Source organism: Grammomys surdaster, unplaced genomic scaffold (genome assembly GCF_004785775.1).
Source record: "Grammomys surdaster isolate TR1022 unplaced genomic scaffold, NIH_TR_1.0 65, whole genome shotgun sequence".
NCBI classification, from domain to species: Eukaryota; Metazoa; Chordata; class Mammalia; order Rodentia; family Muridae; genus Grammomys; species Grammomys surdaster.
This window is the reverse complement of record NW_021604567.1, coordinates 5,607,499-5,620,996: the sequence shown is the minus strand read 5'-3', so window position 1 is coordinate 5,620,996 and position 13,498 is coordinate 5,607,499. Positions and strand designations below refer to the sequence as shown.

Sequence of the window (13,498 nt, the reverse complement as noted above, 5' to 3'; positions counted from 1 at the left end):
CTTATATATTTGTGCATGTGCTGATTTACTTATATATTTGTGCATGTATCTGATTTTTATTTTAATATTTGATGACCTAAAAATGATACCAAGCTATGCTCAAACTGGCTCAAAGAAGAGCTACCAGCATTCTCAAGGATTGTCTCTGGTTTTTCAAATGACAAGAGCAGTTTCTACTAGAAAGGTTTTCTGTTAGCACACAATTGTATATTCTCTGTTTCCTGTATGAAGAACTAGACCCCAGTTCAGCTTTCAAAGGACAAGGTGTTTCAAATGGCACCAGTTTATTTGATAAGATTTCTCTCTCCAAAATGTTAGGTAGTAGTTATGCAGTCAGGCATCAACACACATATGACTTCTTGTGATTTCTATGCATTTCAACCTTTGAAAAACCGGAGATGTACAATTTCACCACTATTATGTTACTGAATGTTATTAGTTTGAACCTTCACATTTAACTTCTAGGAATAATATTCAACCTCATTCATATAGTTTCCAGTGTCTTCCTCTCTATAGTCAGAGTAGAGGAAATCAACATCTTTTTATTCAGACATGTGCTTTTGTTACCAAATGTTATATCAAAATGCTGAAATAATTTGTTGGTAGATCTTTGCTCTTTAAGAAATTAAAATACAACCTAAATAAGAGGAGATATCAAGTGTAAAACAAAGAGTTTTTTTCTCTCATTTTCTAATTACATAGCTTTGGGTAAGCTGTTTACATGCTCTGATTCTATTTAAACAAAAAAAAGTACAAGTGTGCAGAAATTAATTCATTTGTACACTTTTAAATATAGTTAGCATCATTTTTAGGTCATCAAATATTAAAATAAAAATCAGATATCAAGTAAAATGTATATAATTTAGGCAAAGGACAAGTGTTATGTTTTCAGCAATTCTGCCAGATACTATCTTTAGAGAAGTATAACAATAATTTCATTTGGAATCTGCATCTACATTGAAGAAATTTGTACTTCAGGAATTCCTTTTGAAAATAAGGTACACACAAATAATAATTTACTTTACTAGCTGAAATCTCAAGCTGCCTCCATGTATATTCATAAGTTAGCAGTAAAATTTTGGGTTATGTGTTTGGAAAGAAAGATAGAATGCATAGTGTGTGTAAAATAAAAGGTGCTTGGTCTGTGGAATGCACTGTAATTGCTTTATTGACATCATGATAAATTTAGTTTAGAGAGTTCAAATAAACATCTGTTATCTTCACTCAGAAATGTGTTCGACCATTCATGCTTCAAATGCCTATCATATTTTAAGTGAGAATAATTTATAGCCCAATTATAGTCTGTCTTTCAGTGTGCTTAAATGTGACACTAGGTGAAGAGTTTATCAATATGGGAAAGTTTTAGGGAATTCTTCCAAAAAAAGACCAAGGGTTTTAACAAAAACAAGACAAGGATTTTAAAAGTAGCTTGATGTTAGCTACATGCTTTCCTGTCTGTCTCTAGGCAGACCACAACTTACAGAGGTCACAACTTTGAAATGAGCAATCCATTTTTTTGTGCTTGTTTCTAGTCTTCTTAGGCTTTATCTGTCAATAACAATAACCCTTATGCTCAGTACATCCCGACTCTTTCTGCTTTATGAAGAAAGGTGCTACTTGATGTTTGGAAAACATAAATGAAGCATATTAATAACTTCAAGTTGTTCTGCTTTCAATCCCTGTAATGATATTTATATGGACTTGGTATAATATTTGGTTCACTGGTTTACAGAGATTCATTTAAGCCTCAGAAGAAAATAATAACAACAAATAACATTTCCTTGCACTTTTGGGTTATATTTTGGGCATGTAATGAAGAACAAAATGCACCCAATTCATGCCTCCATGTCATCTCTGTTTCTCAGGTAACCAATAAGATGGATCTCCTTATACTCACCTTCTGCATCAAGAAGCTGTATTTCACAATTGGTTTGGACACTTGTGTAACCCAGATGTCAGCCATGGTATACTGCTTTCGAGACTTAGATGGAATTCTGTGCAATTCCATGTCATGTTCAATAAGAGAGCAGCAGGTGCAGAGTTTTGCAAATTCACATCTGGCTATAAAATTGGGCTGCATTCCTTAGTGAACTGCTCACGTCACCAGCCTTTGATTTCTCTGCAGAGTCCAGATCAAAATGAGTTCATTTAGCATAGAGAAGGTTCTTTAATTTCCATCAAAACACAAATCATGGCACTATGACCAAAATAATTTAAAATATCCAAACAAATGCAAATAGCAGTTTAATTAATTAAAGAGTTTGCTCTGATCATCTATTCCTCCTCCTCCTCCTCCTCCTCCTCTTGCTCCTCTTTCTCCTCCTTCTCCTCCTCCTGTTTCTCCTCCTCCTCCTCCTCCTCCTCCTCCTCTTCTTCTTCTTCTTCTTCTTCTTCTTCTTCTTCTTCTTCTTCTTCTTCTTCTTCTTTCTCTGTGCTCTCAAGCCCTTGCTTGCATTCTTATGCTCAGTTTGGCATTTTTACCTTGGACTTGCTTTTCTTGTCAAATCATTCTCCTGGAGTCTTTACCTGTATCTGGATCAGTAATTTCCACATGCAGTTCTTAATAAGCAAACATATGCTTGTGGAAATCTTACCATTTAGGAAATAGTGAAAACAATATTTGCATATATGTCTTGAGCACATATTTTTCACCCTATCCATCATTTCAAATATATTAATAATACCAATAATCATGTAGCATTATACAGGATTGTTGTCTTTCCTTTTAATCCACTTCCATGTGGCAGAGGTGGTATGGTTGCTTGCTTGGCCCAGGGAGTGGCACTGTTAGGAGGTGTGGCCTTCTTGGAGTAGGTATGGCCTTGTTAGAAGAAACTCTCCTAGCTGCCTGGAGCACAGTTTCTCCTGGCTGCTGTCAAATCAAGATGCAGAACTCTCAGCTCATGTTCCTGCTCCATGTCTTACCATATTCCTAATAGGATGGCCCATTAAGCCCCACTTATAATATTCAACTGATTTCCCAAATCCCCAAATCCACATTCCTTCAAACAAAAGCATGCCAGGCTTATCACAGAAAGTCCCCTTTCCTGGAATCAACTTATACTGCTGTGAAAAGAAACTATACCCAATGTTTAATTCTTATAAAGGAAAACATTTGCAGCAACATATAAGCATTTGACTTCAGAAAATGGCTAAGGTGTATTGGTGGGTACCATGTGCCAGACAGACATAATCACAATGGAGATGGTTACTGCCTTAAAATAGCAGGAAGAAAAAAATAGACATTAATGTCCTTTGGTAGGAGTGGTTTTAGACTGTGACCATGCATGTCTATACAACTCATGAGTTGTCCAGGCATATAGTCAATCATGTTCGATTGGATCCAGAGTTAGTGAGCTAGTTAGGATTGTACACTGTGGGTGTATGTGGAGATCTGATGTGCAATTGCTTTTAAGGACAGTAAAGCTATCCTGAAAAATCACGTAACTTTCCCAGAATGACAGCTGATAACAATAAAGTCTCAAAGAACAAATTGTCTTAAGACTGTTCACTTCGCTGTGCCATGCTATTTAAATAGAAAGCAGAAATTGCCATTCTCACTTGTTCTAAAAAGTAAAATACAAAAATAAAAAGTTCCATGCCTTGAATCCCAGCATTTGAAGTCAGAGGCTGATGCATCTCTAAATTTGATGCCATCATGGTCTACAGAGTGAGTCCTGAGTTCCAGGACAGCCAAGGCTATACAGAGAAACCCTGTTTTGAATAACCAAAGAATAAATAATAATAAAAAATAATAAAGAAAGAAAGAAAGAAAGAAAGAAAGAAAGAAAGAAAGAAAGAAAGAAGAAAGCAAGCAAGCAGAACCACAATAAAAATGGGATTAGAGGCGGTAATGGCTGAGCATGTTCACAATATACTGAAAAAAATACCTTTGAAAACATTTATCCTAAAATATAATCTATCAATTATTTTTATATTGTTTTAAAAAACATAATGACTTTATAATTCATAATTCTTTTATTGGATAATTTTTTTTCAAAAAAAAGAGAAAAAGAAAATCCTTTCTTAAATTTTAGGAGCATAGACTCCACATTTTGACAAAGCATCCTGTTGCCTTATGTTTGGGGTTTTGTTTCTTATCATTATTTACTAACGAGTATGGTTTTCCAACTAATTTGTGTTCTAAAAGGACTGCATTGATATTTTGATGTCTGATGCTTTCAATAAATGATTTCTATTTTCAGTTTTATGCTTAGGCTTGATTTTCATACTATAAAATAAAGTTTATCATGCTAAAACGTTGCTCTGCTGCTAACTGATCTCATGAGTACATGCCACACCTAGCTTTCAATCACTGGATTCAAGATAATCTTAGTAAATAAAAACTAATATTTATATTTATTCTACTATGGGTTTTTAATATTACAGTGAACAGACTTCACAGTTAACCTTATTTTATTTTTAATTGGGACTAGTTAGACATGTCATGTTTAACCTATAAGTTAGAATCCTGCTTCTCCCACAACTCAAGCGGAGCCAGGGCAAATACAGCAACACTTGCCATCACTTATTTCTTGATATTTAATTAATCATCATTTGGTTTGATGGTAAATCATGTTAATTGAATAGATTACTATTAATTAAATCTGATAGATCTTTGGAAAACAACTTTGTAAATCTTATTTACGGTCTATGGTCATACCACCCTGAACGCGCCCGATCTCGTCTGATCTTGGAAGCTAAGCAGGGTTGGGCCTGGTTAGTACTTGGATGGGAGACCACCTGAGACTACCAGGTGCTGTAGGCTTTAAAAAAATCTTATTTACGATCTCTAATATTACCGTTTTTTTCTCTATTAACAACATCCTACCCAAGGTAAGAAAAATCCATGTTAATTCTTTGGTTCATCATTGGTACAGGGAGATACATAGGGGTCAGATATAAATCAGCGTCTGATCCATGTTACTCACTAAATACAAAGACAAACACTCTTTTGCTCATGCCCTCCACTGCTCCACCTACAAATGTGCCACCATGCACTCACGTTCACACAAACACGTGGAGTCAGAATTAATATGATCAGCAGAACCTGACACTAAGACTTTCCTATCCATTGGTAATAAAAGACAAAGCTCTGAGGAGGGAAGAGAGATTGAGTGAATGGAGCTTTCGAAAAATTCTTCACAGAAAGAAATGTTTACTATGGGCAGGATAGAGGCTAATGTCATCTTTGAAAACCTAGGTGCAACAGTAAATACAAAAGTTGTAATTAGCCTCTTATGTTCATGTTATTAACAAGACCGTCTCCATAAATCACCTCTATGGAAACACGTAACACAGCAGCTGCAAAAGTAATATCCTTTTAAAACATTATACACACAGGGAGAAGAACAGACTCTTATGAATGAGTCATCTTATTGCCATTCCTTAAAAAAATACTATAAATTAGACACAATAGATAAGGAGATGAACAAACTCTTCTGAATGGGCTGTCACATTGCTATTCATTCTAGGGAACAGACATAATTTATATACACTTCATGTAGGACATGTTTCAAAATATATTTATAATCTTGCCCAAGATAACTTAAAGATCAGGGTAAAAATGTAAGCATATTAAAGTTACTTAACATGTAGGAATAAGTAAGAGTTTTCTAAAACTGTCTCTGAATATTTTACATATATATATATATATATATATATATATATATATATACTTTAAATTTTGTAGCCATAGAAATTTCAAATTCAACATCTTTTCCTTCTTTAGGGTTCTTGTCTGCTACAAAAAGGTTGATAAGGGATGCTGTACATTTTTTTTAAGATACACTTAATGTTTTCTATCTTTGTGACCCACAAAAGAAAATTTTCTCCTCTCAAAATCTGATTCTTGAACTACCACTAATTCTATGTTTAATTACCTCACAGAAACTTTAACTAGAATGAAATATATTGTTCTTGTGGGTTTTTTTGTTTCTTTCCAAACAATTTTTGCTTGATTTGTGATACTACAAGCCTTACATTTCTCTCTCTCTGGTTTTTTTTTTGTGTGTGTGTGTGTTTTTGGTTTTGGTTATTTCATTGGTTCAATTTTTGAAACATCACATTCAATTTTTCATTCTTTATGCTTACATTCTAAAGATGACATGCAGTTATTCAAAATATCCTTATTCATAATGGCTTTCTTACTTTTGTCATTTTACTTTACCTTATCAGCAGCAAAGTAAAAATAATTAGCATAACTATACTGATTACACATCTATTTTCCAAGCTGTGTTGCTATATCATTGGATAGTTCCATTAAGGATTCTTCTTTGCTCATGAATCTACATGACTGTTTTTCAATCAATTAAAAGTTTGTACTCTCCTAATCCAACTGGATCCGAGCCTAAGCTCTTGGTGTTATTTGTGGCATTTGACGTACTACTAATTTTAAACAAATGCCATGACTGATATAAGCTATCGTTCTAATACAGCAGATGTATTGCTTTGTTACAATGTGTAGTAAAGGAACAGTTTGAAATATTTAAATATTAAGTAGAATGAAATTCTAATATATTTAAATTATCTTAATCTATAAAATGTGTTAAGAAAATAGTATTACAAATTAAGTCAATCCTTTAGGTCACTGAGACCCCAAAGAAATTATTAAATTAAACTCTTAATGAAGTGGTATCTCTTTGAATATTATGTCCACTTTTAGTATGACATGTTTAGAGAGGTTTCAGTTGCCCCATCATGATTTAACCTGCCTTAAAATTAATATAATGATTATGCAGCAGATATATGGCAGCTGACAGTGGAAGTAATCAAGTGTCTTTGAGAAAGAGGTTGACCTTCTCAGCTATGTTGCCATATATCATGATGATTCAGGTTTTGCCATTATACAAAAATGTAGAGGACAAGATGACTTTGTAACCCCAATTGCCTGGGAACTTTGCCAAAAATTGGATTTTGTGCTACATTAATGTAATGGAGACTCACTCCTGAATTGCACTTAAGTTCTATTGGATCTTTTTAAAAAGAGGATAGAAACTCACATAACCTTGAATGATCATTAAATAGACACCCTGGCTTACAAAGTTAAGGCAAAATTAAAGTGTTATATGTATTTTCAAATAATATATTATTAATATAACAATATTTCAAAAATTGGTATATATAATACATTTTAAGATAATTTTGTATTAATAATTTGTATGACACCAAATTTATGAGCGGTTTCTTCTTTTTTTTTATGCTATGTTTTGGGAGGACACTAGATTTAAGAACAAAGAAGAGAAATAGCAGATTAAGTCAGTCCTATTTAGAATTTAGCTCCATATTTGGGAAATATATATATAACAAACTATTAATGAAAATTAACCAATAAACAATTACATGAGGATAGGATTTATAGGAAACATGGAAAGAAAACAATATGCGAGTTAGGGCTTATTTCCATCAGATGATTTAACTGATACCAGAACTCTTAGACGTTTTAATGTAATGTTAGTATGGAGATTCCAATGGAGGAGTTAGGGAAAGGACAGAAGGAGCTGAAGGGAACTGTAATCCCATAGGAAGAAAAACAGTATCAACCAACCAGACCCGCCAGAGCTCCCAGGGACTAAACCACCAACCAAAGAGTATATATGGAGGGACCCATGGCTCCAGCTGCATATGTAGCAGAGGATGGCCTTATCTGGCATCAATGGGAGGGGAGGTCCTTGGTCCTGTAGAAGCTTGATGCCTCAGCATAGGGGAATGCTAGGGTGATGAAATGGGGGTGGGGGAGTGTTGGGAGCTGCAGCGGGTGCTGGCAAAGTCCGCCATCGCTAGGTGGCGCTATCAGCCATAATTATTCCTAGTAAACAAGTAAATTGCGCATGTGCCATGGTAAAAGCCCGCCAAAGTTAAAGCCCATCCCACGGCGTTTGGCGCGCAACGAGTAAGCAGCCAATCAGAGGTGAATACACCGCTCTAGGGTATATAGGAGTGCTTTCCCAGGGCTGGGGGTCTTCTTCCACCATTTTGGTTTTTGGGAATAAACGTGTTCATACGGAAGGATTCTGGTGTGTGTGTGTGTGTGTGCGCGTTCTTGCCGGCGAGACACTACGGATAGTAAATTTGTGGAAGGGGAAACCAGGAAAAGGAATGAAATTTGAAATGTAAATAAATAAAATAACCAATAAAAATAGAATGACAGCCAGGTGGTGGTGGTGCATGCCTTCACTCCCAGCGCTTGTGAGGCAGAGACAGGCGGTTTTCTGAGGTGAAGGCCAGCCTGGTCTACAGGGTGAGTTCCAGGACAGCCAGAGCTATACAGAGAAAACCTGTCTCAAAAAACAAAAACAAAAAAATTACACAAATTTAAAAAGATAAAAATCTTCTTTATATTAATAATATATGAGAGTATTAAGATCAAACCTAACTTGGTATGACCAACGCACTATCAAAGAAAGGATACATGAACATTCATTAAAACAAAACTTGGAATGGACAAAACCTTTGTAAACTTGTAGAAGCATTGGGGTAAATTGTCTCACAAATGTCCAAAGAAACTCTAACACTGCTGTTTCTGTAATTTTAGATTTTTAGTCTTCTGGTTTGTGGGAGAATAAACAGATTTAAAGGCATGAAATTTGTTGCCACTTTCTGAAGTATCCCGAAAAAACTAATGTAGATGTTATTTGAATTGGAGTTTAAAGTATGGCAAAAGTCAATTATGGAGAACTGGAGAAGATTGTTTCAAAAAGGAGTATGGCATACTGCAAAATATAAGATCAGAATGAGCTGTGGTCTACATATAAAATGGAAAAGATGTGTCTGTGTGTGTATTTAAGCTATTGGACAAAGGTCTTTATAGACAGTCCTAATGAATGCTAAGAAGGTGGACACAAAATTGTGTTGACCAGTAATGCGGTATAGATTGTATTCTAAGAAATTGAAACATGTTAAATAAATTTAATTATAGTAATTTCAATGATAAAAGAATATAATCACTAGGATAATTAGAGTTTCCAAAGAAAATTCTGGAAAACAGACAGCAACAAGAGTGAGAGAATAGGGTGATCGAAAGCTGGGCTGGTAAAGCAAAGGTTACAGTAGTTAGCTGACTTTCACTATGTATGCTGATTTATTCAGTTAAAAAGTACTGCAACCAGAGAAAATAAATGACATTAGATGTGTTAGCACAAATTCCTACCAGACACCATTTGTAGAATGAGAATTGAAAGAAGTCTTCCGTACTTTTACTTTTGTTGTAGACATTAGCTATGAGTAGCATCTTCTAACACTTGCAACACTCACTCTAGAGAAATCAGCATCATGTAACAGAAAATAAACTTTAACACTGTAAGATATAACCCCATTAGCCAAAATGCTAAATTCACAATTTGAAAATAAGGATTTTTAGTTCAAGACTAATATTCAGGATTTGGTGGTATTCTTACTTGGTTGCTATTCAATATTGCACAATTGAATATAAAGCATAACTTTCGTGATAAGACCACATATTCCCATTAGTTACTCCTATATGCTGCATTGCTTTAAGACTATTTAGCACAATAATATAAAACTATTCATATCCTATATTCTAGCCTTATCACCCCTGGCTTCATAGATGAAAGAAAGTATGCATATACTCGATACCAGCATCATGATATTAAATACAGCACTATTCATGGTAGCCGAATTAAATAATTAACCATTGAAATTATCAAGATAAATCAAGATAAAGTCAAGACAAAGTGTGCTATATTTACAGTATGTGCTTTACAGTTTTTCATTATAAAATATTACAACATGTTAGAAATAGACTATAATGATATCAGCATGCAGTAACAGTAGACAGAATATGGAATTTTATCTTATTTTACATAATTTCTAGTGTACACATTATCCATTAACATATTATTAGAGTAAATTTTCAATATTAAAATCATGAACAGTCAAAATTACTGTGAAGCCAGGTGCAAATCATAAAACTTCTTTTAATCAAGTAACCAATCCAATTAAAATGTAGATTAAGACTTATTTACAAAATGAGCACATTTTGCAAAATCTAAGGAAACTCATGTCTAGATGTAATAGCAAACTATGTTAAAGTTGTTTATTCGCTATTTTTTTCTGCCAAACTAGTAAAAAAATAGTAGTCTAGAATTTCCGTTGTGCATGTAACACCCATTTCTTTCTGCATTTCATCCAGGAACTGAGTTATAAATGTCTATTGAAAATGTCAGCCAGAATTCTCCATATTAAGGAGAATGTTCAAGAGTACCCTGTGGGGGAAGGTGAATTTAGTTTTAATGAGCCAATCTCTCTCACTTTCTGGTATGCTTTTGCTTCTCCGTTCTGAGTCTTAATGGTTATTACTGGAATGGTCTCACTTAGCACATTGAGCTGAGATGGATTGCTATTTGCTCACAGGAAAAGTTCTGGGACTGACTCATTATGCAACTCATTGCAATATTTCCCTCGTTTAAACAAGCAGAGTCCAGATGAAGATTTCATGTATTGTGCACATTTCTGTTGTATGCGATTCCCATAAATTTGGTTGTATTGTACTTTGAGAAAAACAGTCACAGATCTAAGAAGACATCTACATACCTATCCTAAGTAGAAGATATCAATGAAAAAATTTTCGTTATAGCATTAACATTACATAGTCATTTCCAAATCCTGCTTTTCAATGAAATTATCAATACTATGAAAGAAATCTCTTTTGAAAAACATTGATTGCATTGGGTTTTTTCCCTTTTTTTCTTCCTTTCTTTTAAATAAAATTCTTCCCTCCTACAACACATCCTTGCCACAGATTCCCCTCACTCACTTCCCCCAGCCCTCCCTCTCACCTCCTCTCTAACTCAGATCCACTCCTCCTCCATTTCCCTCCAGAAAAAAATAGTCATTCCAAGGATATCAACTGTACACTGCATAACCAGTTGCAATAAAACTAGATGCAAACTGTCAAATCAAGGCTGGATAAAGCAATATAGTAGGAGGAAAATGTGTCCAAAGAGCAGGCAAAGATGTCAGAGACAATACTCGCATTGTTTACGATTCTCAAGAGAAGCTGTTAGAAGTCTCATAAGAACACACAGTTATGTAACCTCAACATCTGTGCAGAGGACCCAGCACTTGCCCATGCAAGCTTCATGACTACCGCTTCATTCCCTGTGAGCTCCTATGAGCACTGCTTAGTTCACTCTGTAGAACATGTTCTCTTGGTATCTTCAAGCCCTCTTTCTGGCTTCTATAATACTTCCTCTCCTCTTCTGCAGAGGTCCCAGAGCTTCACCTAATGTTTTGCTATGGATATCTAGGTCATTAGTTTTTTTTTTTTTTTTTTTCGTAATGGCCAGATATGGTAGGTTCTATAAGTCTCTGGGCCATCCAGTCTCCAGTTCATGGACAGCAAGGCAATGTCACCATGGGGTCCTTTTCATAGAATGGGCCCCAAAGTTAGAGTAGTCATTGGCTGGCCATTCCCACAAGTTCTGTCCCACCATTCCCCAGCTTATGTTGTATGCAGAACAAATTTTGGGTCAAAGGTTTGGTGGCTGGGTTGGAGTCCCAGTCCTGCCACTGGAATCCTTCCCTGATTTTAGAAGATGGCTAGTTCAGATTTGCATCTCCGTTTGTTAGTAAGCCAGGAAGTTTCCACTGCAGGTTTCTACATCACTACCCAAGTGCCCTTCAATTTCAATCTTTCCTTAAATTCTGTCCCGCCATCTCCTACAACCTGATCCCCACTATTCCAATCCTTATTCAGTCTCAGTCCACCTGCAAAATGTATTCCTTATTTTTAAAGATATGTCCAATTTGCATCAAAGAGATGGATCTAGAATCCCAAATTCTGCCTTTTAAGACCCCTTATTATCTAATTGTAATAGTCTTTCTTAATTTTAAAATTACTTTTATGTATATTTTTAGATTTTCAAACATGTATACAATTTTAATTGTATCCTAATCCCATTGTCACAGTCTAGCTTCTTTCATAAGTTCCGTGAATATATTGATTCTGAATTAATTTCCTCTACCATTTTAAAACTCCACTCAGTTTTTTACCTGCTCATATATCCATGGATGTTGGTCAATCAGTGGGACATGAGTAACCAAACAGCATTCACACAACACAAATAAAAATGAAGCCATTGCCCCAGTCATCTTCAATTGTTAGTACTCTTCAGAAAGAGTGCCCCCTTCCTCAATGAATACTTTTTCAGCATCTCACAGAACATTCATCAAATGTGACCATATACTCAGTCATAAAGCAAGTCTCAACAGACACAAGAAAATTGAAGTAATAACCCTGTATCTTATCATCCTACCACAGACTAAAGCTATATTTCAACAACATAAAGCTTACAAGCTCACAGAAACTGAACAACTTCCTACTTAATGACAACCTTTTTATTAGAAAAAGCTTAAAAAATATACACAAAACCTTTATCCAACCTAACTAAAAGGCAGAGAGAGAAGATCCAATTTAACAACATCAAAAACTCTGCGGTGAGCATTAACAACAAACACACAGGAAATCCAAAGAATCATTAGATCACACTTCATAAACCTATCCTTCACAAAATTTGAAAATCTAAAAGAAATGGATAATTTTCTGGATAGATACCACTTATCATAATTAAATCAATTTCAGATAAACACTTTAAATATACCTATAGCTCCTAAGAAAACAGAAGCAGGTATTAAAATTCTCTCCCCACCCCCCCCAAAAAAAAAGCTAGGGCCAGATCATTTTCAGACATAATTCTACCAGACTTTCAGAAAAGAGCTAATACAAATATTTCTCAAATTATTCTACAGAATAGAAATGGAAATTCTACCAAGGAACTACAACTGATAATCACCTTCAACACAGTGGCAGGACACAAGATTAACTTAAAACAAAATGCTAGCCCTACAAGTACACAATAAATGGGCTGAAATAGGGGAACAATACCCTTGAAAATAGTCACAAATAATATAAAATATTTTGGTGTAACTTTAACCAACTCATTTAAAGACATGCATGTCAAGAATTTCACGTCTTTGATGAAAAAATTAGAGAAGATATTAGGGAATGGAAGATCTTCCATGCTCATGGATTGGTAGCATTAATATAGTAAAAATGACCATCTTCAAAGCAATCTATAGATTCAACACAAATTCACATCAAATTCTAACACAACTCTTTATATACCTTAAAAGAATAATACTCAACTTTATATGATTTAAAAAGAAAAAACAAACCTGTACAATAAGAGAATTTACAGTGGTATCACCAAGCCTTATTTTAAGCTCTATTACAGGGCAATAGTAGTAAAATTCATGCAGTATTGGCATGAAAACAGACAGGTCAATCAAATCAAATCAAAGACACAGAAGTAAATCTATACATCTAGGGACACCTGAACTTTTATAAATAACACAGAAATATACAATGTTGAAGATGAAGAAGTCATCTTCAACAAATGGTATTGGTTTAACTGGATGTCATCATGTCAAGAACGCAAATAGATCCATATCTATCACCCTGTAGAAAAATCAAGTCCAA

At 34.7% G+C, this 13,498-nt stretch overlaps 1 non-coding gene across 1 annotated transcript; it reads left to right on the top strand.

Moving 5' to 3' along the window:
* Positions 1–4,649: 4,649 nt before the first annotated feature.
* LOC114625246 lies at positions 4,650–4,768 on the top strand. Its single transcript, XR_003712039.1, has one exon. It is a non-coding gene; the product is annotated as a 5S ribosomal RNA (ribosomal RNA).
* The last annotated feature ends 8,730 nt before the right edge of the window (positions 4,769–13,498 follow it).